Source organism: Heloderma suspectum, chromosome W (assembly GCF_057233095.1).
Source record: "Heloderma suspectum isolate Gila_16-S chromosome W, 16-S_ref, whole genome shotgun sequence".
NCBI classification, from domain to species: domain Eukaryota; kingdom Metazoa; phylum Chordata; class Lepidosauria; order Squamata; family Helodermatidae; genus Heloderma; species Heloderma suspectum.
This window is the reverse complement of record NC_139475.1, coordinates 48,265,798-48,293,514: the sequence shown is the minus strand read 5'-3', so window position 1 is coordinate 48,293,514 and position 27,717 is coordinate 48,265,798. Positions and strand designations below refer to the sequence as shown.

Genomic DNA, 27,717 nt, shown 5'->3' with positions numbered 1-27,717 from the left:
GATCGTTGCGTACCATCCAGATAACTTCAGCTTTGGGGCAGCATAGAAATGTAATAAATAGATAGATAGATAGATAGATAGATAGATAGATAGATAGATAGATAGATAGATAGATAGATAAATAAATGGGGCGGGGAGAAGTCCCCACTCTCGGAGGGAATCCCTGCTGTTTTCTCTGATCTTTAGTGGGGAAGGCGAGAAAGTGGGAGGCACACAATAGAGATTTGTAAAATGATGCCTGGGGTGGAGATATTGGATCGAGGGGGAGGTTCTCCCTCACTTGTCATACTATAACTGCTTGGCATTTTTGAGAGAGATTAGAAGCCTGTCTACACATGATGGTATGATCTAACCTGCGGAACTCACTGCCACATGGTAGCCTAGTGGTGGATTGGACAAATTCAGGGGGGAGGAAAAAGCTACCAATGGCTATGAGCCATGATGGCTATTATGCTACCTTCAGGTTCAAAAATTACCAGTTGCTGGGGGACAACAGTGGGAGAAAGCAGATGCCTCGATGTTTCTTCCTTGTGGGTTGCCTGGAGGCATTTGGTTTATCACTACTGGAAGCATGGCAATCCATGGCTGGATATGTTTGGAGTTGCAGTCCAGAACATCTGGAAGGCACCAGACTGGCAGAACTTGCCGTAGAGCTAAGGGGTTAGTCTGTGTCCTCAACTGAAATTTGATTTATTGATTCGACACATTTGTATCCTGCCCTTCAGCCAAAAAGGCACCCAGAGTGGCTTGCAATGACGGGGAGTGTGACTGCTGCTGCCTGCAAGCTTACAATCTAAGAGACACGACATAAAAGGAAAGGGAATTGGGAGGGCGGAGGAAAACTGAATTCAGCAGACGCATGTTCAGAATTATGCCTGGTGCAGAGAAAGTGGGTTGTTGTTCAGTCGTTCAGTCGTCTCCGACTCTTCGTGACCTCATGGACCATAGCACGCCAGGCCTTCCTGTCCTGCGCTCTCTCCCAGAGTGTGCTCAAGTTCATATTCATTGCATCGGTGATACTATCTAGCCATCTCATCCTCTGCCCTCCCCTTCTCCTTTTGCCTTCAGTCTTTCCCAGCATCGGGGTCTTTTCCAGAGAGTTTTCTCTTCGCATTAGGTGGCCAAAATATTTGAGCTTCAGCTTCAGTATCTGTCCTTCCAATTAGCACTCAGGGTTGATTTCCTTTAGGATTGACTGATTTGACCTCCTTGCAGTCCAGGGGACTCGTAAGAGTCTTCTCCAGCACCACAGTTCGAAAGCATCAATTCTTCGGTGCTCAGCCTTCCTTATAGTCCAGCTCTCACAGCCATACATTACTACTGGGAAAACCATAGCTTTGTCGGCAAGGTGATGTGTCTGCTTCTTACTATGCTGTCTAGGTTGGCCATAGCTTTCCTCCCAAGGAGCAAGCGTCTTTTAATTTCATGGCTACAGTCACCGTCTGTGGTGATCTTGGAGCCCAAGAAAGTAAAATCTGTCACTGCTTCCATTTCTTCCCCTTCTATATGCCAGGAAGTGATGGGGCCAGATGCCATGATCTTAGTTTTTTTAATGTCGAGTTTCAAACCAGCTTTTGCACTCTCCTCTTTCACCCTCAACAAGAGGCTCTTTAGATCCTCTTCGCTTTCTGCCATTAGGGTGGTATCATCTGCATATCTGAGGTTGTTGATAATTCTCCCAGCAATCTTAATTCCGACCTCTGATTCATCCAACCCAGCATTTCTCATGATGTACTCTGCATATAAGTTAAATAAGCAGGGTGACAATATGCAGCCTTGTCGTACTCCTTTCCCAATTTTGAACCACTCGGTTGTTCCATGTCTGGTTCTTACTGTTGCTTCTTGACCCTCGTACAGGTTTCTCAGGAGACAGGTAAGGTGGTCTGGTACTCCCATCACTTTAAGAATTTGCCACAGTTTGTTGTGATCCACACAATCAAAGGCTTTAGCGTAGTCAATGAAGCAGAAATAGACGTTTTTCTGGAATTCTCTTGCTTTCTCCATGATCCAGCGAAAGTTGGCGATTTGATCTCTAGTTCCTCTGCCTCTTCGAAACCCAGCTTGTACTTCCGGTAGTTCTCGGTTCGCATACTGCTGAAGCCTAGCTTGTAGGATTTTGAGCATCACCTTGCTGGCATGTGAAATGAGCGCAATTGTGCGGTAGTTTGAACACTCTTTGGCGTTGCCCTTCTTTGGAACTGGAATGTAAACTGACCTTTTCCAGTCTTGCGGCCATTGTTGAGTGTTCCAAATTTGTTGGCATATTGAATGCAGCATTTTAACAGCATCATCTTTTAGGATTTTAAATAGCTCAGCTGGAAGACTGTCATCTCCGCTAGCTTTGTTGTTACTAATGCTTCCTAAGGCCCACTTGACTTCACTCTCGAGGATGTCCAGCTCAAGTTCAGTGACCACACTATCATGGCTATCAAGGACATTCAGATCTTTCCTGTATAGTTCTTCTGTGTATTCTTGCCACCTCTTCTTAATCTCATCTGCTTCTGTTAGGTCCCTGCCTTCTTTGTCCTTTATCATGCCCGACTTTCACAAAACGTTCCCTTGAGATCTCCGATTTTCTTGAAGAGATCTCTAGTCTTTCCCATTCTGTTGTTTTCCTCGATTTCTTTGCATTGTTCATTTAAGAAGGCCTTCTTGTCTCTCCTTGCTATTCTCTGGAACTCTGCGTTCAGTTGGATATATCTTCCCCTTTCTCCCTTGCTTTTCGCTTCCCTTCTTTCCTCAGCTACTTGTAAAGCCTCATCAGACAGCCACTTTGCTTTCTTGCACTAATTTTTCTTTGGGGTGGATTGAGTTGCTGCCTCGTGAACAATGTTACGGACCTCCGTCCATAGTTCCTCAGGCACTCTGTCTATCAGGTCTAATCCCTTAAAACTATTCCTCACCTCCACTGTATATTCATAAGGGATATGATTGAGGTCATACCTGAATGGTTTAGTGGTTTTCCCTACATTCTTCAATTTAAGCCGAAATTTTGCAAGAAGCAGCTCATGATCTGAGCCACAGTCAGCTCCAGGTCTTGTTTTGACTGACTGTATGGAGCTTCTCCATCTTTGGCTGCAAAGGACATAATCAATCTGATTTCTATATTGACCATCTGGTGATGCCCATGTGTAGAGTCGTCTCTTGTGCTGTTGGAGAAGAGTGTTTGCTATGATCAGCGTGTTCTCTTGGCAAAACTCTATTAGCTTTTGTCCTGCTTCATTTTGTACACCAAGGCCATGCCTGCCTGTTATCCCGGTGATTTCTTGACTTCCTACTTTAGCATTCCAATCACCTATGATGAAGAGGACATCTTTTTTTGGTATTCGTTCTACAAGGTGTTGTAGGTCTTCATAGAACCGATCAACCTCAGCTTCTTCGGCATCAGTGGTTGGGGCATAGACTTGAATTACTGTGATGTTGAATGGTTTGCCTTGGATTCGTACTGAGATCATTCTATCGTTTTTAAGATTGTACCCCAGTACTGCTTTTCCCACCATTTTGTTGACTATGAGTGCTACTCCATTTCTTCTAAGGGATTCTTGCCCGCAGTAGTAGATATGATGGTCACCTGAATTAAATTCACCCATGCTTGTCCATTTTCGTTCGCTGATTCCCAAGATGTCGATGTTCAATCTTGCCATCTCATGTTTGACCACCTCCAGCTTACCTTGATTCATTGATCTTACATTCCAGGTTCCTAAACAATATTGTTCTTTGCAGCATCGGACTTCCTTTTCACCACCAGACACATCCACAGCTGAGTGTCCTTTCGGCTTTGGCCCAGCCACTTCACTCTTTCTGGCGCTACTTGGAAATACCCTCTGCTCTTCCCCAGGAGTATACTGGACACCTTCCGACCTGAGGGGCTCATCTTCCGGCGTCATCTCTTTTAGCCTTGGGATACGTTCCATGGGGTTTTCTTGGCAAGAATCCTGGAGTGGATTGCCATTTCCTTCTCCAGTGGACCACATTTTGTCAGAACTCTCCGCCATGACCTGTCCGTCTTGGGTGGCCCTGCACGGCATAGCTTATGGCTTCACTGAGTTACGCAAGCCCCTTCGCCACAACAAGGCAGTGATCCATGAAGGGGAATTATGTTCAGAATTATGCCTGGTGCAGAGAAAGTGGGTAGGGGGACATTTTTCTCCCTCTCTCATAATTCCAGAACCTGGTGGGTCGACATCCCATGAAGCTGATGGGTGGGAGATTCAGGACAGACCAAAGGAAGGACTTCTTCATGCAATGGAATTCACTTCCTCGAGATATTCTGAAACCTCCCAGGAAACAGGATGGTCAAATAACTCGCTCTCTCGTGCTCTCTCAAGCTCTCTCATGCTCTCTCTCGCTGGAGTTTGCGAGCCTATTTGGCTTTGCACAGCACATCCCACTGTCTGCCTTTATTGGGGCCGTCTGTCCCCTGAGTGCATATTTCGGTTTGGCCTGGCTGATAATGAGCGCATAGGCAAGGAGGGTGGATTGCCGGCATGTTGGCAAGCATGCATGCGTGTCCAAAGTGGGGGGGTCTCTCTCTTGGATGCAGACAGTAAGTGCAGTTCTGAGCCTGTGGGAAACTAGGCAGAGTGGGCCGTTTGGCTTGGAAGAGATGTGCCCAAGAGAAAAAAATCCATGTCAATGGGTGAGCGAAAGGGAATGGTGTTTTGTGAGCCAGGGTGTGTCTACACATGAGCGGTGGCTTCGGGACTGGCAAGAGGAAAAGCATCTTCGCAAAAGACTGTGGCACAATGGTAGACCCATCTGCATGCAGAAAGTCGCAGGTTCAATCTCCAGCAACTCCCGGTAGGGCTGGAAAAAACCCTGCCTGAAACCCAAGAAATGGAGAGATGGCAGTGGGTGTGGACAAGACTGGGATAAATGGACCCAGGGGCTGACTCAGTAGACGGCAGCCTCCGATGCTCCTGCGTCTTCATCCGAAACCTCGTAATTCGCTTGCGGAACTCACAGCCGCAAGATGCAGGAGAGGTGGCTGACACCTTTTTAAGGACCTGGTTTGTGAATGGTGGGTCTGCCTAGTCCCCATGCCCTCCTCCCGCCATTGCCAACCTTGCTGGCTGGGGCGGATGGGAGTTGCAATCCAACACATTTGGAGGGAACCCGGTTGGGGAAGCAGTCCCTGCCACAGGGGTGTCAAGCCTCTTTCAGCCAGAGGCTGGAAGGCATTTCGGAGAAGTCCTCATTCCAGTGGTGGGAGGGGGTGTGGCAATCTGGGGAACTCTGAAGAACCCAGTAATCCAACTCCCAGCATGCATCATCATCAGCCATGCTCCCTGTGTTTCAAGCGAGTACTAGGCCAAAACATCTGAAGCATCCCCAAACAGCCCAGGCCTGCTTTACTTGCGTTTGGATTCAAATGCCTATCAGCCCCAGCCAACATGGCCAACGACCAGGAACGATGGGAGTTGCAGCAGTTCAACATCTGGAGTGCCACAAATTGCCTGCCACTTGGCTAGGGGGGCATTGTCTGATTTGGTATAAGGCAGCTTCCTATTTCAATCAGCCCTTTGTTCAGAATCAAGAGGACTGAAATTTATTTATTTATTTCATTTCTATACCGCTATAGCTACAGTTCTCCACGCTCTGAGAACTTCCCATCTGGATTACTGCAATGCGTTATACGTGGGGCTGCCTTTGGAAACGGTCCGGAAACTTCAGCTGGTCCAAAATAGGGCAGCAAGATTGTTCACAGGGACTGGCCAGCGAGCTCACATTACGCCGGTACTTTCCAGCTGCACCGGCTGCCGGTCCATTTCCGGGCCCAATTCAGAGTGCTTGTCAGGGTGGAAACTGAGCCCATAGAGCCCCAGAGCAGTACTGATTCTGAGGAGGAACAGCAATCCGTGGGAGAGGAGCGTGCTCATCTCCCACAGGCACAGCAGCTGGCAGAGGTTCCTCCTGCCAGCATTCCTGGGATAGATAGTGACCCTGGCAGTGAGAGAGCGCTGGAGGGGGGCTTGCTGGATGCTTGGCGCAGATGCAGGGAGCGGCGCCAGATAGAGGGCGCCGAAAGGAGGCATAGTGCCCGTTTGGCTCGCAAACAACGGCCGCCTCCCATGGACCCAAGGGAAAGAGGGAGGATCTCTCCATAGCCCATATGTTCAGGGTCTTCCCATGGTTCCCCTTCAAACAGGGACCAACTGCCTTACCCGGAGCTTAGGCTACTCTGCTATCTACCCCAGTGCAGTTCCTTGCTTAGTCGCTAGTGATTAGTATCTGAAAGAGTCATAAAGTAATAAAGGAATAAAGCCTCGGAAAGAATCCTCGTCATCTGTGTCCTGAGTTGGCTATTGGAGGGGACTGCAAGAGGCAGCTAGGGTGCTCCTGACAGCACTGGTGTTAACATTCAAGGCCCTTAACGGCTTGGGCCCAGGCTATCTGAAGGATCGCCTCCTCCCATATGTGCCTGCCCGGACCCTAAGATCATCCTCAGCAGCCCTCCTCTGGGAGCCCCTGCCAAAGGAAGTGAGGCGGGGGGCTACTAGGAGGAGGGCCCTTTCTGTTGTGGCACCCCGGCTGTAGAATGAGCTCCCTAGTGAGGTTAGCCTGGCACCTACATTGTATTCCTTTCGGCACCAGGTGAAGACCTTTTTATTTTCCCAGGCATTTTAGCATTTTAGCTTTCTAGACTTTTAGCTTTGCTGTTTTAAATCTGTATTTTAGATTTCTGCACTGCTGCTAGGTTTTATTGTGGTTGTATTGTTATATTGTGGTTTTAATGTTCTATATATTTTAAATTGTTTTATTGTGTGCCATTTGGTTTTAATTTTTGTGAACCGCCCAGAGAGCTTCGGCTATTGGGCGGTATAGAAATGAAATGAAAGAATTAATTAATTAATTAATTAATTAAATAAATATTATATGTCATGAGTGTGTGTGTATGTGCATAAATACACAAACAATAAATAAATAAATGAGCTAAATAGACGAATGGACTGACTCGGTATAAAGCAGTTTTCTGTGTTCCTAATGGTGTTTAGGACATGCCAGCTCATTCAATAGCTGTTGCATTTGTATCAACTTTTGTCACTATTTGATCTTCGTTTTTACGGTGTGTTATCGCTCAATCAGTTGCTAAATTGGCCCAAGGCTTCTATTTTAGGACACAAAGGCAGGATATAAATATTTCAGTTCATCAATAAGTACACTGCAAAGCCCCGCCCCACTCACCGATTCCGTTTCTTGGTCACGTTGAAATGTGATGGAATATTAGCAACTGGGATGGATGGACGGACGGACAGATGCTATCAAGCAATAATGGCATCATTTATAAATGGTGTTTAAGCCACAGGCCTTAGTACATCCCAGATGTTTTTACTTCAACTCCCATCAGCCACAGCCCACGAGGATAATAGCAGTTGTAGTTGGCCACCAGGTTGAGGAAGGCTGCCTTAGCAAATAGAGCAAAATACAGACCCAGAAGCACCACAGTGCTATAGCAATGGTTTTTTAAAAAATAAAATCACATTAAAAACCCAATTATAGCACAAACAATAAACTCCCTGAGTTCCATTCCAGATAGCTAATGGGTGTGCCTTTAAGCAGTCATGTTCTAATTTTAGCGGCTGTCGAAGCATAAAACACCGTGGCTTCAAAGTCAATTAAGCACCCAGTATCTCCTAATGCAGGGATGGGGGCCTTCCAGGAATTATGGGACTACAACTCCCATCAGCCACCACCACTGGCTATGCTGATGGGACTTGCAGTCCAGCAACACCTGGAAGGCTGTGTGTTCTGCATCATTTACACATCTAAAGAAACGTCCATCTGACTTGGCAACAGTTATCCATGCCTTGGTTCCACCACATTTAGTCTACTGCGGTGCGTTCTGCGTGGGGTTATCCCTGAAGAGCGTCCGGAAGCTTCCATCGGTGCACAATGCGGCACGTACACTGCTGTCTTATGGGTTTCTGATTAGCAGCTGCAGTAAAGGTGTCTCCTTTATCAACTGAAGGGATGTGAGCTTTCTTTGTATATTCTTTCTGCCTCCATCTATCACCATTGTGTCCTTAATAAACTGTTCAACTGATCCATATATGATTTGTCTCATTTCAGCACCCATGAATCTAGTTTGATTGGGACCTAAGTTAATCAGGATCCCAGAAATCAAAACAGCTGCTAAGCAGTGCATGATATCGCGACCCTATTACACCGGTCTTGAAAGACCTGACAGCTGCTTTCCAGGGTCAATTTTAGGTGCTGGTTTTAACTTGGCAGGGGCCACCTATCTCATTCTGAACCTACCCAGGTATTAAGATCTGCAGAAGCCCTTTTGAGGGCACACGTAAAAGAGCTTTCTCCTGTGTTCACCCCAAACTATGGAATGCGCTCCCCTAAGAACCACAACTGAGTCCCACTCTCTCAGCTTTTGGAAAGGGTATGATGACGCATCTTTTTTAAAACTAGCCTTTCAAATGATGCAGTTTTCTCATTTTACTGTTTTTTAAGGTTCTTGTTTTTTTAAAATTATTATTACCGTGTTACAGTTTTATTGTTTTAAAGGGCTGTACACGGCCTTGATGGCTTTTGAGCAAACACATTAAGAATAAATAATAGTAATAAAAGAAATGGGAGCCTATGGAACAAAAGAGAAGAAAAAAGCTCACCCCCTCCAAGTACAACTCTTCAGAAACTTCGCTCCCAGACCGGTTTGTTTCGCATCGAATCCTGGCTTCCTGCAACAGAGTAAAAGAAGAGGCCACCTTCGCCCTCCAGCCAAGCCGAAGGAAAAAGCCAAAGGGACGACACCCTTTGGCGTCGCCTTTTCGGTGCCGACTCACTGCCAGACCTCTTTAAACAGTCCTCCCGTCCTGGAAACAGCCCTAGCTGGAGCAGAGATGGTTTGCTCTCGGGGGGCACTTTGCTGGACTTTCTGCCCCCTCTCACAGGCCTGTCCATCATCCAGCTTGACGTGGCAAAATGGCTACCACTGTTGTCCACCTCCCAGCCAGCAACTGTCCCTCTGGTATCTCTCTGCTGCCCAGGGTGTGCCGGAGGAACATAGGAAGCTGCTACGGATCGGGCCATCAACCCCAGGGGGAGGTTTTCAGTGTGAAAGAGTCAAGAGAGAGCCCCCCGCACACAGGGAGTTCACTGTTCTGGGCGCACCTCTCCTGCCTGGAAGGAGGCAATCAAAGAGACTCCGTCAGAGACTCCTGGCGGGCCACCCTGCAAATGCCGTTTTGCTCCATTGAGAACCCTTGAACAATCCTATTGCACCTAGTGGAGGCTGGTGGCTCCAATGTCAGCTCCAGCTTTCAGTCAGAACTCTAAAGGAGCTCTCCAAGGTGCGAAGATCCTCTGGAGTTCTCACTGGTTCTGACTGAAACCTGGAGTGGATTCACCACCCCACTGACATCAGAGCCAACAGCCTTCCCTGGTTGCACCCTGTCAGGGTGGAAACTGAGCCCACAGAGCCCCAGAGCAGTTCTGATTCTGAAGAGGAACAGCAATCCATGGGAGAGGAGCCCACTCATTGCTCACAGGCACAGCAGCTGGCAGAGATTCCTCCTGCCGGCATTCCTGGGATAGATAGTGACCCTGGCAGCGAGAGAGCGCGGGAGAGGGGCTTGCTGGACGCTCGGCGCAGACGCAGGGAGCGGCACCAGATGGAGGGCGCCAAGAGGGGGTGCTCTGCCCGCTTGGCGCGCAGACAACGGTCGCGTCCCGAGGACCCAAGGGAAAGAGGGAGGATCTCTCCCTAACCCATAAGTTCAGAGTCCTCCCGTGGTTCCCCTTCAAACGGGGATCAACTGCCTTACCCGGAGCTTCGGCTGCTCTGCTATCTTTCCCCAGTGCAGTTCCTGGCTTAGTCGCTGGTGATTAGCATCTGAAAGGGTCATTAAGTTGTAAAAGGAATAAAGCCTCGGAAAGAATCCTCGTCGTCTGTGTCTTGAGTTGGCTATTGGAGGGGACTGTAAGAGGCAGCTAGGGTGCTCCTGACACACCCCACACAGAGATGTGGCAGGACTGTCCGACCCCAGAAGGGACTGGACTGGGAGAAGATCCAAGCACTGAGTCTTGCAGAGATACAGCAGGCAGCCTCCTCTCTCAGCTGAGGAGTGCTTTGGGTTCACAAGAGCCTTTATGAAGCTTATTTCCCCCATAGTACATGGATCAGGAATGGCCAAGGCCTGCCACATATTTCAAACGTTTGTTTTATTTACAGTCATGTAATGGCCCTCAGGTGCATTAGAACAGGCTCCCTGGGGGTACTTGCTCAGCCGAAGCGTAACCGTCCCTATAAAAACAGGCAAAGGGGGGGAGTAGAGAGGAAAAAGTAAGGGGGGGTGAGAACAAAGTCCCCATAGGGGATGTTCTGGGCTCAATCCACACTTATTGACAGTGGGGAAGGGGGCCACTCCTTCCCATGCTGCTCTGATAACGGAAGAATGTGGGAGATGGGGTGACACCAGAAGAACCAACAAAGTGCCATTTGCTAGAGCAGGGGTGGTGCTCTTGCCTTGGTCTTCCCCCAGGAATACTTCTCTACCCACAAGGTTCCTCCACCCCATTGCTGTCAGTAAGCCCAAATCTTGGAGGGGCAGGTCCGAAAAAGCCCAGGAGCTCAGACTTGATCCCCCAGACCGCATCCAGCTGGTCAATTCTGGTAGCAATGGTAGTTCTTTGTCAAATTGTTGCATTTCGAAGTCGGCTGTCACTGCAGAGGTAGAACAGCCCAGTTTGAGCCCAGTGCAGATGACGTGGACAAGGCCCCAGCAAATGGCTTCCAACCCAACCACTCCAAAGATCAGCTGAAGAAGTAGGTCAATTCCTTCACCTTCTCAAGGTTGAAGTCACCTGGGGGTGTGGGGGGAGAGAAAAGCCAGGTCACTTGACTGAAAAAAACAGCTCTCTTTTGCAATGGTAACTTTCACACATGCTGCAAAGCTGTCTTCAGTGTCACCTATGGGGACTGAGGGTGGGGGAAGGGAAGATCCATTTGGAAACTTCTGGAATCTTCCATTTGGAATGTTCTGGAATCTTCCATTTGGAATCTTCCAAACCTTCCAAATCTGGAATCAGGAATCAGGAATCTTCTGGAAGGGCCATTTGGAACCTTCTGGAATCTTCCATTTGGAATCTTCCAAACCATCCAAATCTGGAATATTCCACTTGGAATCGGGAATCTTCTGGAGGGGCCATTTAGAATCTTCTGGAAGCATCAGGACCTCTCTTATCTACACTGTCCTTTGGTGGCCAAACTGAAAGTGGAACAGCAGCCGCAAAGCCGGCCCAACCACAAAGCAGGGCAAAGCAACCCTGTTTCAGGCAGCAGGGTTGGTGGGTGGCAAGAGGACACCAAGGCAGGCACTGGTCTCTGGATGGTGTGGAAAGACTTTTGAACAGACTACCCCTACCTGCTTCAGGCAGAAAAATATATCTGGCCAGCACCAGGGAACAAAGGCTGAGTTTCAACAGCTAGCTCAGCCTTCCCCAACCTAGTGTCTCCAGATGTTCAGGACTACAGTTCCCATTGCCCCTATCCAGCATGGCCAATGAATAGGAATTATGGGAGATGGAGTACAAAACGTCTGGAGGACACCAAGTTAGGGAAGGCAGAGCTAGGCCATATTTAATTGTTTCCCCCCTCCCCTAAAATGATTAAAAAAATAACTTTTTTTCCTTTTCCTTTCCCATCCCTTTTTCCTTGTGTGTCATGTCTTTTTAGATTGTAAGCCTGCAGACAAGGGACTGCCTTGTTTTACTGACTGAATGTAAACCACTCCAGGAGGCTTTTTGCCTTAGGAGCAGGATAAAAAAATACTATAAATAAATAAATAAATAAGACTATCTAATTAACCAGGCACCCTCCAGATGCTTTGGACTTCAACTCCCACCAGCTTCAGCCAACATGTTCAATGGTCAAGAATGCTGGGAGTTGTAGTCCCAAACATCTGGAGAGCACCAGGTTGGGAAAAGCTAAAATAACCCATTTTATTGTATTTTTTTATTACACCTTTCAATCAAGAAAGAAACAATCATAGTGTAAATACAAAAACAAATTAGAATCAATACAGACCAAGTGATTTAGCAGCAATGGATATTTTAACAACCTGACAGAATGAAGGATGATTCAATTTGGCTGGGGGTTTGCATTTAAATGTAGGATATTTCCCTCTGTTCATTTCTAAGTGTTACTGTATACTGAAAGTCAAATAAACTATTAAAAGGAAACACAAAAAACACCCCCCAAACATTAATAAAAAAACGGACAAATACAACATACTTGGATTCCTGCACTGAGCAGGGGGTTGGACTTGATGGTCTTGTAGGCCCCTTCCAACCCTGCTATTCTATGATTCTATGATAAAAATACAACCAGCAAGGTTTTAAAAATGCATCTAATGCCCAGACCATTCAAAACCAAATCACAGAAACTGTCCCCTCTTAAAATTATATGTTATATGTTGTTTGTGTCTATTGCCTGTGTGCTTTTATGGAAACGGCTTTTAAACTTTTTATATTGTATTTTAATGGTTTAACTTCTGTAAACTGCCCAGAGAGCTTCGGCTATGGGGCGGTATAGAAATGCAATTGATGATGATGTTGATGATGATGATGATGCTGCTGCTGCAAGCAAACAAATGAACAACAGAATATAATAAGTCATCTGCTGGGCCTGGAATGCAAAAATATCTTCCTGCCTTACGAAGCAACCGGGAAAAAAAGGGATGCCAGAGAAACAGGCAGCGAGCCACAGAGAGCTTCAGGAGAGCTGTGTTTGACTGCAGGGATGCTACAGGGAACAGCGACAGGACACACTGGGGCCATGGGAGTACGGAGGTAGCTACTGAGCCTTTCAAACAACTCGGTGCATGTTCCCTGCTTCCAGCGTGACAGATCTGAGGCCGAGTGGGGTTCCCAGCTAATCTCCAGACAAAATATACAAAGCAGGAGGGGCTGTTTAACCAGCGCCTGTTCAGATATTCTGTGGATTACATGGCACCAAACCAGAAGCCAGACGAGGCACCAGAAGCAACTCCAAGACTTGCTGTGTTGAAAATTTGCTCATGAACAGCCTGAGCCCCTCTCGGATCAGGCAGAGATGCCCCCACTCTGGGCTCCCTCATGGGCAGAAGCGAGATCTACTGGGCGGGAAGTGGACAGGGCATTCCCTGTGGTAGCAGCCCACAGTACAGAAGTTGGAATCTCAGTGCTGGCAGGGGGATTGGCGCCCCCCTGCTCGAGTTGTCTTTCATCTCGAGACTAGTCATCACCTTCTCCTAGCCCAGGGGCCTCAGCTGGGTCCTTCTTCCAGCCTTGCAAATAAATCCACGCTTGGTCTGTGCAAAACAAGAAACCAAATCCTTTCTCATCCACACACTCCCCTACCTGTCCACCAGAGGGCAATCCTTACTCAGGATACTCCATTTTGAGGAAGCCGGCTATTTAAAAAGCCATTTTCCACCAACTGAGAAAAAGAAGCGAGAAACATCCCAAAATCTCAAGGCCAATTTCGTTCTCAGCAGCTGACTTTTCCCCTGTTTTGTTTTGGGGCATCTCACTTTTCGACGGGTTTGTTTGTGTCGGGTATCATCAACACCTTTGCCTTCTGAGCTCCTCCGGTTCTGACTCCCAGCCGCTCCAGAAGATTTTTAGCGGAACAGCTCAGAAAACAAGGAAGGCTCACGAAAGCGTTTGGATCCAGAGGGAATCCAGTTGAGGAAATCCCTTGGATTGCTGAATCAATTCATCTTAACTAATGTCAGGCGACTTTCCTCAACCTGGCTCCCTCCAGATGTTGTTGAACTGCAACTCCCAACCCCCTGACTATGCTAGCTGAGACCGATGGGAGTTGTAGTCCAAAATATCCAGAGGGAGTCAGTTGAGGAAAATTGATAAGAGGCACCAGCCGACTTGAATTTATTTATTTATTTATTTATTAAATTTATTAATCTCCCATCTGACTGGTCACCCAGCCACTCTGGGCGATGTACAACCCACCATAAAACAATTTAAAACAATAAAATTTTACCATATTTTTTTTTTAAAAATATCCTAACCCACCCCAAATGCCTGCCTGAACAACCACGTTTTTAATGCACGACGGAAGCTCATTAAAGAGGGGGCATGACGGAGTTCCCTAGGGAGGGAGTTCCACAGAGTGGGGGCCACCACAGAGAAGGCCCTCTCCCTCGTCCCCACCAGTCTAGCTGTCCTGGCTGATGGGACAGAGAGAAGGCCATCCGAGGCTGATCTTGTTAAGCGGCCTGTCTGGTGTTGCTGGAGGCGCTCCTTAAGATAGGCTGGGCCGGAACCATATAGGGTTTTAAAGGTCAAAACCAACACCTTGAACTGGGGAAACTCACTTGAACTGGGGAAACTTGAACTCACACTCTGCACCACCAGGTGGGGAAAATGGTTGGCTTGATTATCGTTACTCTACACCTGGAGTGCAAAACCCCCAGGCCCCGAAACCAGATCCAGCCTCCCAGAGGTCCCCAGGAATCTCCACCCTCTTCTCCTAGCTCCACCCCCTTCTGCCCGATCACTGAGTGTTTAGTGGTTTCCCGGGTTTTGCACCTTTTCCCCCCGACTCTAAAAGGTTGAAAGGACTTTCCTAAGGCTTAGTGACTGGGAAGAAGAGATGTTAGAAAAAGTAGGCTGGCAGTTTTTGAAATTTGGCCCCTGGGATCATGGGATCATAGAATCACAGAATAGTAGGGTTGGACGGGGCCTACAAGACCATCGAATCCACCCCCTGCTCAGTGCAGGGATCCAAATCAGAGCACCCCCGACAGGTGGCTGTCCAGCCTTGTCTTGAACGCCTCCAGTGTGGGGAGCCCACCGCCTCCCTAGGGAATGGGTTCCATTGTCGTATTGCTCTGACAGTCAGGAAGTTCTTCCTGATGTTCAGCCGGAATCTGGCTTCCTGCAACTCCAAAACAGAATTCAGGTGAAGAGGTTCGACCTGGTCTACAGCACCACTCCATTAATGGTGGGTGTTGGTTTGGCCCTACTGGGCCCAACAGACTATTGGATTCTGCCAGTTCCAGATCAGCCATGATGAATTAAGGGTTAGTCTTCAGGGTTGTTGTTTTTTAAATTTGTGTTGGTATGTTTTAAAATCCTTGCACCATGCCACTGGCTTTTACTTGGGTTTTCACTCTCGTTTATTCCGTTTCAACCCTTTTAATGGTTTAGATTATGTCATCTTATGTGACGGCATGTTCTGGTTTTAAGTCCGGCTTCATAAACCTAAACTATGCATGTTTAGGCAGAAAACATTCTACAACTCCCACAGGTGCGCAATGTCAAAGGACATGACACACAAGGAAGAAGGGATGAGGAGGGAAGAGGAAAAAAGTTAAGGGTGCAATCCTATGCATGTTTAGACAGAAAAAAGTCCTAGAATTCCCAGCATGCCCCAGCTGGCTGGGGCATGCTGGGAATTCTATGACTTTTTTCTGTCTAAACATGCATAGGATTGTACCCAAAGCTGTTTTTATTCAGGAAGGCCTCTGGCATGTAAACTTGGACTTTCTTCATGCAAAGCATGCGCTCCACAATATGCTCAATTCTCAACTCAATATCCTCCATGCTCTTACCTTTCTCAGGGATGTTAGACAGCCGATTCACCAGCTTCCAATACCCCGGGCTCTTTTCTTCCACTTAACCCTAGGGATGGGGAGCGGAGGGAAAGACACGAAGAATTCAATCTCAATGCAAAAAAATAAAAATAAAGCTGTGTCACCCCACTGGAGACATCTCGTTGGTTCAAACGGCAAGAAGGACCTGGGGAAAAAAAAGCAAAGCTGTGGAAGTCTGAAGTCCTAGAAGCAGGACTAGGCATCTCAGCACCCTCCAGATGTTTTGAACTACAACTCCCATCAGCCACAGCCAGAATGGCCAGTTGTTTTGAACTACAACTCCCATGATCCATGACTGCCTACCCTTGGATTACAGCATCCAAGACAATTGGGAATCTGCCTGCCTTTATGACATACACACACAACAATTTTGTAGGTCAGCTGACTGGGTCACATGACGTACCTGTAAGTCAGGTGACTACCTGCCAAGAGGGCGACCACTCCCCCTTCCCTGGATGTTTGTAGATTTTAAGCTAACATTTGGTTCTGTTAACTGATGTTATTTTAATATTTATTTCATTTATCTCCCACCTTCCCCCCCCCCGCCAAAAAAAAAAATGGCACTCAAGGCGGCTAACAATAAAATAGAGATTAAAAGCAAAGCCTTAATTTCAAAAACGCTGTAAAAACAAATTCATATGTGAACCACTTAGGGATTTTATTATATATTAGCGGTACAGAAATATCACAAAGAAATAAATAACCCAGCAATAAAATGCAGCCACCCTGAGCACCATTTTCTTGGTAAATGTTTCTGCTTATAGCTACTTGAATTGCTTTGGTGTTGCGTGGCCTGAATTTGGTGTGTGTGTGTGTGTGTGTGTGTGTGTGTGTTCTTAAAAATATATATATAGATTGTAAAACAGAAATAGATCAGAGATGGTCCTGATTGTTCCCAGAAGCTGGAAAGGAGACGAAAAAGGTTATAAGAAACACACACACGAACTAAGCCAAGATGTTTCTGCAGAGGTCTGCTCAGAAAAAGTTCTGCCTTATTAACCCAATTTTTTTTTTTTTTGCTTGTTTAGAATATTTCCATCCTGTCCTCTGACCCACATGGATCCACATGGAATCTCTCCATCTATGACAATATCAATCAAAACAAGGAGCAAACTGATTCTGTGTTGCTCCAGAGGAGCTGAACCCAGCCAGTTCAAAATGGCAAAGAAGGGGATTTCGACTCAATGTTAGGTGCAAGCTGTCCAAGGGTGGAACAATCTGCCACTCCTTTGCAGGAGGTTTTGAAGTGGAGGCTGTAGGGCCACCTATCACTGCAACACTGTAGCAGTGGTTTTCCTTCATCGGCAGGGAGCTGGGCTGGATGACCTCTGGGATCCCTGTCTGAGTCTGTGATTCTACTAAAAGCTGATAGGTTGAGGGCACAGTCCTATGCATGTTTTTAATGTACTGTACACCACCCACATAAATTCAGTGATGGGGCAGTTTAAAAGAACAATCAAGGTGCAATCCTATGCATGTTTAAACATGTTTAAACCATTCCTGCCTGCTGGCGTACAATCTAAAAGGACAAGACACACAAGGAAGAGAAAAACAAATTAAAGGCGCAATCCTACACAGGTTTAGATAGAAAAAAGTTCTACAACTCCCAGCATCCCCCAGTCAATGGAGGTTCCACACCCCTGAATGAACTGACTTAAAAATGTCCGAACAGGCTAATCGGGAAGTCGGTTTTTAAAAATATGTACACATATTTCATACAATTGCTTATCAAAACCGCTGATGGCAAGGGACCCTATCTTAAAAGAGGCATTCTTCCTTCTCACTTACAGGAGAGACAGCCTCTGCCATGGAACACACGACTTGCATGTAAGACTTACTCCTGAGTAAACATGCCTAGGACTGCACCGCACACAATCCTGCATATATCATCTGAAAAAGAAAGAAGCGAGCGTCTTGCTTCAGAAGTGTTGTTTTGACTCATGTACGGACAGTCCCGCTATTTCTGATGCTCTTACTGTGAGTGGCGATCATTTTGTAGCCAAAACAACATACACCACTTTTTGCTGGGGCAAAAGGGTGTAGTGATTGGAATGTTGGTTAGGACTGGGGAGACCTGGGTTCAAATCCCTATTCTACCATGATTCTCCCTGAGTGACCTCAGGCCAATCACATACAACTCTCTTTCTCCTCCTGGCCTACCTCAAAGGGTTCTTGTGAAGACAGGACAGCAGAGCTAAAGGGAAGCATACTCAGGAGACTAGGGCTGCAACCAGCCAGTGTGCTTTCTGTCAGTCCCAGGGCAATTAATTTACAGTCCCAGGGCAATTAATTTAAAGAGAGAGACAGATCGATCGAATGAGGAGGGGGGAGAAAAGGACCACATAGCTCACCCTGCGCTCCTGGGGTCGGTAGGATACAAACCTAACCAATAAATTAAAACCTAAAATTAAAACCTAACCAATAAATTCTCTTTTTAAAGCCCTCGTTTCTAAAGTGCAACCATATCTACTCCTAGTGTGGGGGGAAACCGGGTTTATTTATTTATTTATTGCATTTATGTTGTTGTTGTTCAGTCGTTTCCGACTCTTGGTGACCCCATGGACCATAGCACGCCAGGCCTTCCTGTCCTGCGCTCTCTCCCGGAGCGTGCTCAAGTCCATATTCATTGCATCGGTGATGCTATCCAGCCATCTCATCCTCTGCCGTCCCCTTCTCCTTTTGCCTTCAATCCTTCCCAGCATCAGGGTCTTTTCCAGTGACTTTTCTCTTCGCATTTGGTGGCCAAAATATTTGAGCTTCAGCTTCAGTCTCTGTCCTTCCAATGAGCAGTCAGGGCTGATTTCCTTTAGGATTGACTGATTTGACCTCCTTGCAGTCCAGGGGACTCGTAAGAGTCTTCTCCAGCACCACAGTTCGAAAGCATCAATTCTTCGGCGCTCAGCCTTCTTTATACTCCAGCTCTCACAGCCATACATTGCTACTGGGAAAACCAAAGCTTTGATGATATGAACCTTGTCTGCAAGGTGATGTCTCTGCTTCTTACTATGCTGTCCAGGTTTGCCATAGCTTTCCTCCCAAGGAGCAAGCATCTTTTAATTTCATGGCTACAGTCACCGTCTGCGGTGACCTTGGAGCCCAAGAAAATAAAATCTGTCACTGCTTCCATTTCTTCCCCTTCTATATGCCAGGAAGTGATGGGGCCAGATGCCATGATCTTCGGTTTTTTTAATGTTGAGTTTCAAACCAGCTTTTGCACTCCCCACTTCCACCCTCAACAAGAGGCTCTTTAGATCTTCTTCGCTTTCTGCCATTAGGGTGGTATCATCTGCGTATCTGAGGTTGTTGATAATTCTCCTGGCAATCTTAATCCCAACCTGTGATTCATCCAACCTGGCGTGTCTCATGATGTACTCTGCATATAAGTTGAATAAGCAGGGCGACAATATGAAGCCTTGTCGTACTCCTTTCCCAATTTTGAACCAATCGGTTGTTCCATGTCCAGTTCTTCCTGTTGCTTCTTGACCCTCGTACAGGTTTCTCAGGAGACAGGTAAGGTGGTCTGGTACTCCCATCTCTTTCAGAATTGGCCATAGTTTGTTGTGATCCACACAATCAAAGGCTTTAGCGTAGTCAAAGAAGCAGAAATAGACGCTTTTCTGGAATTCCCTTGCTTTCTCCATGATCCAGCGAATGTGGGCGTTTTGATCTCTAGTTCCTCTGCCTCTTCGAAACCCAGCTTGTACTTCCGGTAGTTCTCGGTTCACATGCTGCTGAAGCCTAGCTTGTAGGAATTTGAGCATAACCTTGCTGGCATGTGAATTGAGCGCAGTTGTACAGTAGTTTGAACACTCTTTGGCATTGCCCTTCTTTGGAATTGGAATGTAAACTGACCTTTTCCAGTCTTGCGGCCACTGTTGAGTGTTCCGAATTTGTTGGCATATTGAGTGCAGCACTTTAACAGCATCATCTTTTAGGATCTTAAATAGCTCAGCTGGAATACTGTCATCTCTGCTAGCGTTGTTGTTAGTAATGCCTCCTAAGGCCCATTTGACTTCACTCTCGAGGATGTCCGGCTCAGGTTCAGTGAGCGCACTATCATGGCTATCAGGGACATTCAGATCTTTCCTGTATAGTTCTTCTGTGTATTCTTGCCACCTCTTCTTAATCTCATCTGCTTCTGTTAGGTCCCTGCCTTCTTTGTCCTTTATCATGCCCGTCTTTCACAAAACGTTATCTTGAGATCTCCGATTTTCTTGAAGAGATCTCTAGTCTTTCCCATTCTGTTGTTTTCCTCGATTTCTTTGCATTGTTCATTTAAGAAGGCCTTCTTGTCTCTCCTTGCTATTCTCTGGAACTCTGCATTCAGTTGGATATATCTTCCCCTTTCTCCCTTGCTTTTCGCTTCCCTTCTTTCCTCAGCTACTTGTAAAGCCTCATCAGACAGCCACTTCCCTTTCTTGCATTTCTTCTTCTTTGGGATGGATTGAGTTGCTGCCTCCTGAACAATGTTACGGACCTCCGTCCATAGTTCCTCAGGCACTCTATCTATCAGGTCTAATCCCTTAAATCTATTCCTCACCTCCACTGTATATTCATAAGGGATATGATTGAGGTCATACCTGAATGGTTTAGTGGTTTTCCCTACGTTCTTCAATTTAAGCTGAAATTTTGCAAGAAGAAGCTCATGATCTGAGCCACAGTCAGCTCCAGGTCTTGTTTTGACTGACTGTATGGAGCTTCTCCATCTTTGGCTGCAAAGGACATAATCAATCTGATTTCGATATTGACCATCTGGTGATGTCCATGTGTAGAGTCGCCTCTTGTGCTGTTGGAAAAGAGTGTTTGCTATGATCTGCGTGTTCTCTTGGCAGAACTCTATTAGCTTTTGTCCTGCTTCATTTTGTACACCAAGGCCATGCTTGCCTGTTATCCCGGTGATTTCTTGACTTCCTACTTTGGCATTCCAATCCCCTATGATGAAGAGGACATCTTTTTTTTGGTGTTAGTTCTAGAAGGTGTTGTAGGTCTTCATAGAACCGATCAACCTCAGCTTCTTCGGCCTCAGTGGCTAGGGCATCGACTTGAATTACTGTGAAGTTGAATGGTTTGCCTTGGATTCGTACTGAGATCATTCCGTCGTTTTTGAGATTGTACCCCAGTACTGCTTTTCCCACCCTTTTGTTGACTATGAGTGCTACTCCATTTCTTCTAAGGGATTCTTGCCCGCAGTAGTAGATATGATGGTCACCTGAATTAAATTCGCCCATGCCTGTCCATTTTCGTTCGCTGTTTCCCAAGTTGTCCATGTTCCATCTTGCCATCTCATGTTTGACCACCTCCAACTAACCTTGATTCATTGATCTGACATTCCAGGTTCCTAAACAATATTGTTCTTTATAGCATCGGATTTTCTTTTCACCACCAGACACATCCACAGCTGAGTGTCCTTTCGGGTTTGGCCCAGCCGCTTCACTCTTTCTGGCGCTACTTGGAAATTCCCTCTGCTCTTCCCCAGTAGTATACTGGACACCTTCCGACCTGAGGGGCTCATCTTCCAGCATCATCTCTTTTAGCCTTGTGATACGTTCCATGGGGTTTTCTTGGCAGGAATCCTGGAGTGGGTTGCCATTTCCTTCTCCAGTGGACCACATTTCGTCAGAACTCTCTGCCACGACCTGTCTGTCTTGGGTGGCCCTGCACAGCATAGCTTATGGCTTCACTGAGTCACGCAAGCCCCTTCACCACAACAAGGCAGTGCCCTTTTTTCCTCTTGGAAGGAATCCAAGGCGGCTTACATTATCCTCCTCCTCTCCATTTTATCCTCACAACAACAACCCTGTGAGGTGGGTTGGGCTGAGAGTGTGTGACTGGCCCAAAGTCACCCAGTGAGCTTCCATGGCCGAGTGGGGACTAGAACCCAGATCTCCCAGCTCCTAGTCCAACACTCTTGCCACTACACCACACTGGCTCTCCACTGGGTTGGAGGAATAAAAGATTCACCACATATAAGGGAGCAGGGGAGAAGAGCAGAGATGCGTTTGCTCTGCTCTCTTTTCTTGCTGGCCCTCGTTTGGTTCTTCTCGGCAAATGTCACCTTGGCTTCCCCCACCCCTTCTGCTGACTCACCCCTCCTCCGCCTGCTGACTCAGCCCTCTGCCACTGCAAAACGCTGAGTCATCACCACCAATTGTGCTGGCCGGATTTTATGCAGTGGGCTGTGCACTGGCTTTCGCGTGCACTGCCTCCCATGCCCACCCCGTTGCTGGCAGCTCAAATCCTGCCCTGAGCATTCCCCCCCTTTTGGGGTGGGGGGTGGGAGAGAAACAAGGGGGTGACTTTATTCTAGTGGAGATGCTGAAACGTGGGGTGTTCTTTTTAGTGTCTTTCAGGCTAAGCTGCATGTCTGGATGGCGAAGGGAATTAAAGGGACGCTGGGCAATTCACATCCCAAGTAGGGATGGAAGAGGAGGAGGAGGAGGGAGAAATGGGTGTAAATCTCGGGCAACTGGGAGAAAGCTTCCTCTCCCTTGCGACCTGCTTCCCAACACAAGAACCCCGTAAAACCACAGGAAAGGAAGTTCACTGCCTGCCCAGAATAGTCCTTGGGGGGGGGGGGGAGGCTCCAAATGTAAGGGGTGCCCAATGCAATCCGCAAATCTGCCAGGTGCAAGAAAGAAGCAGCTACAAATTGGCCACTCATGAATTTCGTTCCAAGAAGCAGACACGTGATTTTCTCTCCCACAAGATCAGGAGATGCGAAGCTGGGGAACTGTTCCCCTGGGAACGGTGGTGGGAAAAAGGACCGCTCTACAAGGTCGTAATTATAAGAGATGCCATGAGATTCTTCTATTCTGGTGCCCCTCTTCCCCCCCGCCCCCGGTTGCCATCCCACAGAATCTGGAAGTTCGTAAAATCATGAATTATTGATTTATTATTTTTATTGATTAGATCTATTAGCCGCCCATATGGCTGGCTACCCAGCCACTCCAGGCGGTGTACAATACAAATAACAATGCAAAATACAACATAATCAACTGAACAAAACAACCTTGCTGTAAAAAATACCCTAGCCCACCCCGAATGCCTGCCTGAACAGCCAAGTTTTCAAAGCCCAGCAGAAGCTCATCAAAGAGGGGGCATGGCAGAGTTCCCTAGGGAGGGAGTTCCACAGAGTGGGGGCCACCACAGAGAAGGCCCTCTCCCTCGTCCTCACCAGCCTAGCTGTCCTGGCTGATGGGACAGAGAGAAGGCCATCCGAGGCTGATTTCTGCTGTCTGCTGTTGCTGGAGGTGCTCCTTGAGATGGGCTGGGCTGGAACCATTTAGAGTTTTAAAGGCCAAAAACAACACCTTGAATTTGGCCCAGAAAACAACTGGTAACCAGTGCAACTCTTTCAGCACTGTTCTCCATCGTTCAAGACTGCAGGACATGGAATAACAGCCTTACGTGACAGGAATGCCCAAAAGCAAAAGGGGGAGGCAAAGAGGATGTTTTATTCCATGAAAGAAAAAGGTTCCAAGACGTTTCAGACCACATGCAGGTCCTTCTCGGAAATGTGAATGTTTCTACATCATTTGTATATTTTGAGCCTCTCTTTCTTTTGGTTTTGCGGTCTTTAATATCTCTGTATGGTGACTGACAATTGTATTATTGATGCAGTATATATACCACCGAACGCAGGGTATATTTAAAGTCTCTAAATGTTGTATTTTGGGGGGGGGGGGGGTTAGTTCACCGAAGGAGGACCTGCGTGCCGTCCGAAATGTATTGAAACCTTTTTCTCTTGTTGAATCAAACATCCTTTTCGTCTCCCCCCTTTGTTTTGGGGCATTCCTTTGGGGTTCGCTTTTTTGTTGGCTTTAAGTTACAGGAAGGCAGATTTCAGCAGAACGTCAGGAGAAACTTCCTATCCATCAGAGCAGTCAGATAATGGAACCAACTTCCTAGATGGGCTCTCTGTCCCTGGAGGTCTTCAAGCGGACACTGGACAGCCAACCTGTCAGGGATGCTTTGAACAGGATTCCTGCACTGAGCAGGGGGGGCGTCCCCTTCTGACTCTATGATTCTAAGCATTTGCTTTTTGGAAACGTTTTACCCAGGGCCGGGGAACCAGAGGGCCATCGTTGGACTCCAACTCCCAGCATCCACGTGCATTGGCTGTGCTGGCTGGGGCTGGTGAGAGCTGAAGCCCAAAACATCTGGAGGGCACTGCTATACACACTCCAGTTCTGGAAAATAATGCTAGAAATTACCCCGATTAAAACTAATATAAAGGAGGAATGGAACACAGCACCAAGCAAAAACCCCAGAATGAGAAAGAACAGAATGCTGCAGGGGCGGGGGGTCCCGCCTGGGAGTCCTCAGCCCACCTCTGGCCTCCAAAATAGCCACAAGCATTGTCTGTGCCTTTGAAAACTTCTCTGCAGCCTTGAGGACTACAAACATTGTTCTTAAACTGAAAAAACAACGCACACTTAGATTCCTGGAGTGTCATACTGTAGCCCAGGATGAAAGAAAGGGAATCAAAGAGCTGTCAGAGAACGAGGGAGTTGGGGGGAGGTATGGTGAGACGGTTAATTTTTGCCAAGCGTTTGATTCGAAACAGTTTACCTAGATTTCTCCAGTGCCTGAGGTCATCTCCTTGAGGCTGTTAAAGACCTGCTGGACGAGGTAGTGAGAGGCTTCCCAGACATACTCCTGGATGGAGGAAAGGTAAGACAGAAACAATCAGGGGCAGAAAGTGGAAGCCTCAAAACCCTTGTTTATGTAATGGTTTGCTGCTGTTGTTTTAAAACAGCCTCTCCAAATAAATTCGGAAGTTTGCAACAGCCAGTAAGACAACAGGGTAAGACTGCAGAAAAGCAACAGTGTTCAAATGTTTCTTTTAAAAACAATGCGTGGATCAAATACATCCGATATAGCAATCAGATTTTTAAAATGTCAGTGGGAAATCAGAATGAAGTCACAATGGTGGCAGCAAATCAAACAGTGACAGTATCGCACGTGGCCTCAAATCCAGCTAGAACAAAAAGGGCTGTCGAAATGCCAAGAAGGAGGCAGACATGCAAATTTTGGATATTTTTGTCACCTTCTGTCTGGCCAGAGTGTGCAACTGACAGAAACAAAGCAGGGAAACGTGTCCTATGCTAGTCACTTTGCAGGCGGGTGTTTGCAGGGCTGTGGATGTGTTGATGACCCATTTAATTGCTCCATTTAATTTAATTTAAAGGCAAGGGAAACCCCGTGTCTTTAAAATAACCTTACATAATTATTAATTACTGTTTATGATTAAGTCTTATCAGCTATTATATTCGCTATTATATTGTTAATTGTTCTTAACATTTTGTCTTGATTTTAAAAATAAAATTTTCCAAAGGAAGAGGATGGAAAACAGAACGCCAACATACCAAACAGCCAACTTGTACCAACATTTTCTCATATCCTTATAATTTATAAACTGTTCCGGAATTGTTGAAACCACTGTTGCTCAAACATATCACCAGACCTCCCTCCCTGGCTCGCTCAAAAAACCCAGCTTACTTTATTTAGAAGTGCCAAATTCCATTGTTTCATATCCCACTCTAGAATTCGTGGCCTTTGATCAGATTTCCGGTGCTTTGCATATACTACATTAGCAGTGAAAATCATACTATCAAGGAGCGTTGCCTCATCCTTATAAATCAGCCCTTGTACCTTCTCCAGGGGAGGCTCGGACGGTGGCAACAAGAGAGAGGGCCTTCTCAGTGGTGGCCCCCCAATTGTGGAATGATCTCCCCAATGGGGCCTGCCTGGCGCCAACATTATCTTTTTGGCAACAGGTTAAAACTGCCCTCTTCTCTCAGGCATTTGGCATCATAGGATGAGTTTTTCATTAGCTCTTGGATCGTCTTTAGCTGATCGTTTAAAAAATGTTTTTTTGACATATGTTGTCTCTGTGTGTGCTATCTGTTTATACGGTTTTTCTGTAAATCTTTTTGTACTTTGTATAATGTGCTTTAATGGTTTTAGTTTTTGTGAACCACCCAGTGAGCTTTGGCTATGGGGCAGTATAGAAATATAATAAATGAAAATGAAATGAAATAAAGCTAGTTAATTAAACAATCTTGGGGTCAAGACATACATTTCCCCCTAGAGTTTTATGAACGAATGTGAACACCTGTAGCCAAGACGTTAATAATAATAATAATAATAATAATAATAATAATTGTTGTGGTTATTTATTACATTTATATCACACTGCTTTTCCTCTTGCAAGGAGCCTAAGGCATCTCACATAGTCCTTATCCTCCCCATATTATCCTTGCCACAACCCTGTGAGGTAGGTTAGGCGGAGAGTGGGTGACTGGCCCAAAGCACTCCAGGCAAGTGCTGACAAGTGCGGGATCAAGTGGAACCTTGACTTCCCGCAACTCAGTTCTATCAACACAGCTCCAACTCACGTTCGCCTTTCTTGCAGCAACATCAGAGCTCCAAACCGCTTTTGCCTTTCTTGCTGCAGCATCAGAACTCTGAACTGCCTTTGCCTTTCTTGCTGCAGCATCAGAGCTCTGAACCGCATTCGCCTTTCTTGCTGCAGCATCAGAGCTCCGAACCGCATTCGCCTTTCTTGCTGCAGCATCAGAGCTCCGAACCGCATTCGCCTTTCTTGCTGCAGCATCAGAGCTCCGAACCGCATTCGCCTTTCTTGCTGCAGCATCAGAGCTCCAAACCGCATTCGCCTTTCTTGCTGCAGCCTCAGAGCGACAGGAATAAAAGGAAGTGGCGGGGAGCGTGTGGTGGCAGTCATGATAAGAATGCTTACCGGGGGGAAGTCGTCGATCTCCTTGAGGCGCTTCTTGATCTGGAGGCGCCCCCCATAGTGGGTGACCCTGTACACAACTGTCATCACCGTATGCTTGAACACCTTGCAGCCAATGAAGCCCTCCAAGACCTGAGCGACTTTGACACCCTGCTCAGCGTCTCGCTTCTGGAACACTTCCACCTGCGGTAGGGGTGGGGGGAGCATAAAGCAGGGATGTGTTGAAACCCGCGCCTGCAGGGCGGCCCTACCTCCTTTCCCCCAACTGTTTCCCCAGCTTCTGTGTTGTTTTCCTCCCATTCTAAATAGTTGAAATGCCTCCCCTAGCTCTTAGTGCCTGGCAAGAAGAGTTTTAAGCCAAAATGTGCCTCTCTGAGATGGCCGAAAGACATTCGATACCCCTAAACAAAGGGCTGATTGAAGCAGGAAGATGTTTTTCACCAGGGCAGATGATTTATCCACCTAGGTCAGTATCCTCAACCCTTGAGGGAACCTCTGTCGGTCACGGGCAGGGAAGGATCTTCGCCGTTCCCTACACCCCATCTCTTAACTGGGGACGCAGCTGTTTCTTACACGAAACCACCATATGATTTGGCGGTCAATCAATGCAGAGCTTTTGCACGATCAGCATCCCTGTTTGACATGGCCAGCAGCTCATTACATATCTGTCATGAAAGTAAGGAAAACTACCCCTGCGCTACAGTCCAGCCCCTAAGAAAGCAAGACTCTAGTCCTCATGGTTCTTAACAAAGGGCTGATTTAAATAGGAACATTTATCCTGAGTCAGTCCCTGGGCCCATCTAGCCCAGTATTGTCGACACTGACTGGCAACAGCGGCTCTCCGAGGTTTCAGGCAGGAGTTGTCCCAGCCCTACCTGGAAATGCCAGAGATCAAACTCACGACCTTCTGCATAGAAAGGGAGGGCTCAGCCAGTGAGCTACAGCCCTTCCTGCCACGAAAGGAAAACTCAAAATGTTGGTGATGGTTCATTGTTTGGAATTCCTTCAGCACCCATGTTGATAAGTCTCATATTTTTATTTGTGACTGTTTTTGCAATGCATGTGATTTTTGTATGTTTGTATATTTATATCCATAAATATAATAACATTAAATATAACTGGAAACGCCAGGGATTGAACCTGGGACCTTCTGCCTGCAAGGGGACGGGATCTTTCACTGAGCTACAGCCTTTTTCCAAGATGTGTTTGGCATCTTCCAGATAGTGCTACCTTTCCCTGTGGGTCTCCCCAGAGGCTTGGCACTCGGAGGTAGACTGCTGCGGAACACAGAGCTTCCATTTTGTCCCCTTGGTTAACGGATCCCAATAGAAAGGGTTGCCAAACCTCTTT

The 27,717-nt window shown here is 46.9% G+C and overlaps 1 pseudogene across 1 annotated transcript in view; it reads right to left on the bottom strand.

Moving 5' to 3' along the window:
• Positions 1-4,026: 4,026 nt before the first annotated feature.
• The window catches only part of LOC146333995 (DNA-directed RNA polymerase, mitochondrial-like), a 61,725-nt pseudogene continuing 38,034 nt past the window's right edge, over positions 4,027-27,717 (bottom strand). The window contains exons 15-19 of the transcript XR_014786396.1: positions 26,371-26,550; positions 24,180-24,266; positions 15,567-15,753; positions 9,777-10,815; positions 4,027-8,690 (exon numbers count right to left, since the gene is read on the bottom strand). The product of XR_014786396.1 is annotated as a DNA-directed RNA polymerase, mitochondrial-like (transcript). The remainder of the gene's footprint in view (positions 8,691-9,776; positions 10,816-15,566; positions 15,754-24,179; positions 24,267-26,370; positions 26,551-27,717) is intronic.